This window comes from Primulina tabacum, chromosome 1, assembly GCF_025594145.1.
Source record: "Primulina tabacum isolate GXHZ01 chromosome 1, ASM2559414v2, whole genome shotgun sequence".
Taxonomy (NCBI): domain Eukaryota; kingdom Viridiplantae; phylum Streptophyta; class Magnoliopsida; order Lamiales; family Gesneriaceae; genus Primulina; species Primulina tabacum.
This window is the reverse complement of record NC_134550.1, coordinates 18,840,652-18,846,268: the sequence shown is the minus strand read 5'-3', so window position 1 is coordinate 18,846,268 and position 5,617 is coordinate 18,840,652.

The following is a 5,617-nucleotide window of genomic DNA, read 5'->3' as shown; positions in this document are numbered from 1 at the left end:
GTGCGTGTTTGAGAACTGATCTATGTGAACTACCCGAAAGTGTTCTCACACACTGAGAGAAATATGCTTCTAATTTAAGCTGATAACACGTTGAAGTGTTTCCTCAGAAAACAGGGCTGATTGCTTCTTCAAAACTAATATGCAATAAGAGTACCCTCTCTGTATTTTCCATCAACTCTCATCATCGTCTTCACTGAACTTCGGCTTCTATTTATAGGTGTTTGGTTGAACGTACAGCGAGACTCATTGAATGAGTCCGTTTCAGTTTGAATTTGTTCCCTCAAATAGTTATCTGGAACATTTGACTTTAAGTGTTGCTGCAACGTCTCTTATTGTATTATGATCGTACAATAGCTTTTGTACCTTTGTGCACAGATGGATTAAGCTTGTCGTATCTGCAAACTGGTTCGTTCCTAACTGATGTTCTGAACTGGTCTTGAATTGGTGAGGTGAAATCAGTTGACTCGTCAGCTGAACTGATTTCACTGATTCAGTTGAACTGGTCAGTTGGGCTCTTCATCAGTTGAACACTTCATCAGCTGGCTGGGCTTTTGAAGTTCTTCTTCTGAACCACCTATCAACTGGACAATCAGTTGAACTGCTCTTGATACTTCATTTGTACTGGTTCAGTTCGATCAATCAGTTGGCACTTTTCAGTTTACGTCTTCGATAGCTTCAGTTTAGGCTCTATAATTGATCTATTCGATCAGGTTACAACATCTGCACAATCGGTAACTCATTAGAAACATAATAACAAGTTTTTGTTAACATAAAAAACAAGATTGCGAACATGAAATGTTCCAACAATCTTTCCCTTTTTGATGATCACAAAACTTGAACAGTTAAAGAAATTTAAAATACAATTTTAACAGTTAATAATTCTCTCCCTTTGTGAGAATAGAAAACGATTAAAAACAATAAAGCGAATAGAAGAACTTTCAGTTCGAGGGATAGCAGAAAGAAAAGCTCCCCCTGAACAACTGAATAAAACGATTTGAAAAAAATTTTTCTGTTCGAGAGATAACAAATTTAAAAGCAGTTTTAAAGAAAAAGCTCCCCCTCAAGAACTGAATAAAACTCCCCCTCAAAAATATAATCGTTTGCGCGATTTAAAAGGAGTTTAAGCAATAAACACTCAAGCAGTCAAGGCAACATATAAACTTGAAAAATCAGTTCAGTTACATACAAACTAACTGGATACATATGATGTTAATTTAATCCATTACGCGTCCCTCGTATTAATATAAAGCACACCATCTTATGTAAGGGAATTGCTACTACACTTAGCAAATATCAAATAACATCAAGTATCAGTGAGTTTATATAAAATAAAACTGAGTGTACCAACAATTGGTCGCCTAGAATGCTTAGAATGCTGCATCGATTTTGAGTTTCTTTTGCCATAAGAACAACTAATTGCCTTGGAGTTGATCTCTGTGCTGATTAACTGGTCTAGCTGATGCAAACTGAACTCAACTGATGCTGAACCGCATTGATCATCTACTCTGATCTAATATGGCAATGAAGCGGCGGAACTCATGATGATTAAGCTCCATTTAACTCATCAGTTTCAGCTGGTAGTTGGCTTTCGTCTGTTGATCAGTTTAACTGGTAAGATGTCAACTAAAATCTTGTCCGCTGGTCAGTTTAGTTAGCCTGCAGTCAGTTGAACTCAAAAATCCTGCACACAGCTAAACAACAAAATAGCACGGCAAACATATATAACATCATAAGAGGGTTTTGAAAACCTTTTTAAAACATTTTTAAAGAAAAAAATCAGTTTTCAAATGTCTTTCTTAGAACAGCTAGCTATGATACCAATTGTTGGATCTGGAAAATCCTCTAAAAATGTTGATGAGCTGCAATAGCTCGTGTTCTAAGAAAATATACACCGATGAATTAGATCGAGTTTGGTATTAAACCAAACGAAAAACACTCAAAATAATCCTTCGTTAAGAAACACTGATATATTTTATATCTTGTGTAATTGAATGACTGAAAATAGTTAGGGATCAGTTATGGCTTATATCAGTTCAGTTATGGACAAAACTGAACTGATCAAATCAGTTAAGAACAAAAACAAGCAGTTAAATAGAAATAACACAAGATATGTTTATGGATGTTCGGAGACTTCAACTGCTCCTACGTCACCCGTTCTACCACCTCGGGTAGGATCCACTAGAAGACTTGATTAATTACATCAACTGTAATAACCCACCCAACTTAGGACTTACCCACTGCCTTATTGAAATCCTAGTCTAGACTGAAGGCATCACCTTCCAGCCAACACTTCTTTAATATCTATATGAGAAAGACTACATACACATGTTTTACGTCATTGTGCAAGACGGAATTTGAGTGGTGTGTGTGCGTGTGTGAGAACTGATCTATGTGAACTACCCGAAAGTGTTCTCACACACTGAGAGAAATATGCTTCTAATTTAAGCTGATAACACGTTGAAGTGTTCCCTCAGAAAACAGGGCTGATTTTTTCTTCAAAGCTGATATGCAATAAGCGTGCTCTCTCTGTATTTTCCATGAATTCTCATCATCGTCTTCACTGAACTTCGGCTTCTATTTATAGGTGTTTGGCTGAACGTACAGTGAGACTCATTGAATGAGTCCATTGCAGTTTGAATTTGTTCCCTCAAATAGTTATCTGGAACATTTGACTTTAAGTGCTGCTGCAACGTCTCTTATTGTATTATGATCGTACAATAGCTTTTGTACCTTTGTGCACAGCTGGATTAAGCTTGTCGTATCTGCAAACTGGTTCGTTCCTAACTAATGTTCTGAACTGGTCTTGAATTGGTGAGGTGAAATCAGTTGACTCGTCAGCTGAACTGATTTCACTGATTCAGTTGAACTGGTCAGTTGGGCTCTTCATCAGTTGAACACTTCATCAGCTGGCTGGGCTTTTGAAGGTCTTCTTCTGAACCACCTATCAACTGGACAATCAGTTGAACTGCTCTTGATACTTTATTTGTATTGGTTCAGTTCGATCAATCAGTTGGCACTTTTCAGTTTACGTCTTCGATAGCTTCAGTTTAGGCTCGATAATTGATCAGTTCGATCAGTTACAACATCTGCACACTCGGTAACTCATTAGAAACATAATAACAAGTTTTTGTTAACATAAAAAACAAGATTGCGAACATGAAATGTTCCAACGTATGGTGTGCCTATAAAGAGTGTTCAGGCCATAGCAGCGACCTCCGCATACACTATGCCAACTCAACTATAGCCCCATACGTCTAACAAATCAATAAATCAAGGCGACCTCCGCCATATCAAATCTGAATCGACAAGTGGCTCAATATGCAATGTAATGATGCAAATCAATATCATCATTTCGATATCACAATAAACTCATCTCAAGACAACAATCATCATCAAATCACAAGTAATTCATCGAGCCATAGAATTTTCAATTTAAAATAAAAATGATAATTTTACCTCGTATGTTACCGACCGTAACATACCTTTCAAATATTACCAAAATAAGATCAAAATGTGTAGTTGAGAAGTCTTGAACCTCTGAATTCTACTATAACTCAAGAACTTTGATCATTTATCATAACATAGCAGTTTATGTTTAAAATTCATAATTAATTCAATACTACTTCAAATCAAGATCCGCAAATTGGATATGCAAGAAAACTCAAAGACCAACAATTATTCTTCACAAAGTTTTGTCAAAAAAAGTAATTTACTCAGTCGTTCATAATCTGAAACATACAAAATCAATCCCGCGAATTATGCTTCAATGCATTTGTAGCACATTTTCGTATTTTGAGCGTAACTCCCTCAATACTCAAAGGAATCAGGCTAATTTGGTACCATTTCGAAGACAAGACAATGTTCTATAACTTTCATTTGAACATCAAATCCCGAATCCCAATCGATTAATACTAGAATTCGAATAAACAGAAGACATGGACACAAACTCGGGATTCTACACCAGGTTTAGTAAACATAGCATATCTCTTTCATTGCTTCATGGACCTGAGTGATTCTTGAACCAAATCGAAGATAACTTGATGTTCTACAAGTTTGATGAAGAGCATAACATCAAAATCCAAATATCCAAATAGAACCGTCCCATATACCCGAAATTCAATAGGCATAAAAACTGATCTTGCACAGAAACAAGAAATCATGCTCATATCCATTTTAAATTCAAACCAACTCAAATACAAAATCTTCAACATCTTAATATCTCAATATCAACTCAAATATAAATTCTAAACTTCAATCCATTTCCAAACTTGAATAAAATTGGGAAATACTTACGTCCTCGTGAAGCCCGTGATGAGAGGATCACAAATCTACCTTCATTTCAAAATTTTCTTGAACAAATCTCCCTTAGATTGAAGAAGAAATGTGGAAATGGAAGGCGAAGAAGGTTTTCGATGGAGGAGAAGGAGAAAAATGATTGTAGGATGTGAAGATGAGCTTACATAGTCAATTTTTGTGTCTGTCGCGCCGCAGCGCCATTTTTCAGCGTCTCAGCGCTTGAATAGTAACTATGAACTGTAACTTTTTTTTCAATTTTTTTTTTAAAATTCTGGCATTACATATACTCACCCTTACTTAAAAAAAAGGAAATGAGAAAATAAAGAAACCCAAACCTAACTCATGTACCATCGAACTTCCTCCTTACTCCAGCTAGCTACCGCCACGTCATCGAGAACGGAGCTCCGACCACTGCAACAAATAGCCCTTGACCTCAGTAACTCGTTTATGGCCTTAAACCCAAGAAAACGAGAAAAGAATAAAAGATCAAAGCTACTGGATCGAGTCCTGTTCTACGTGATTTTTCAAGCTACTTTCTCAACATTCTCTTAGTTCCTTAGAGAGTTTAGATGTCGATTCTAGCTTCATTTCAGTTTACATGAAGCTATTGAAGGTAATCTATAAGCCTAGGGTTTCAAATTTGTTAACAAAATCGGTTTTGGTTCTGGTATGAGATTTGTGATTTATTTTGTGTGATTTTCAGTCACTGCTATTTGTGCATTAGGAACTTGTAATTTTGGTTCAAATAGAACTTGTAGGCTTTGTGTTGGCTGTCATTGGTCGCTGAAATAATCAGATTTCAGTTAGTAATGGATTTGATATGAATTTTTTACTGGAATGTGAATGTATCAAAACTGTATTATGTGAGTTAGACTAGAAGAAAATCTACTGAATTTTGAGGTTATGAGTTGCATGCAGTAGGAGTCTGGACTTTTGATTCCAATGAAAGTTGTAGATCTATGAGTTATTTTTGAAATAAGACCAAAATCGTTTAATTCCATCATGAATCAGGATAGTTATGCGTATTTTTCTGAAGATGCACTGTTGCTGGAAATTTGTCCGTGAACAGAATGAATCTAGTGTATTAAATTGAATTCTGGGAGTAAATGCCTGATATTTTGAATTTGGTTTCAACTGAAAAAACTTAGATAATTACGATCAGTGGTTGTGAATGACTGATTTTTTCAATCTTTCTTTCATATCCAATTGACGGAACCCGTTTTGAGTAAGCAAAATGAATGAGATATAGATTTTATTCTATTTAGTGTCAAACCCAAAATCTCTATCAGAACCTGTTGCTCATGGGTTCTGTTTTGGTCAA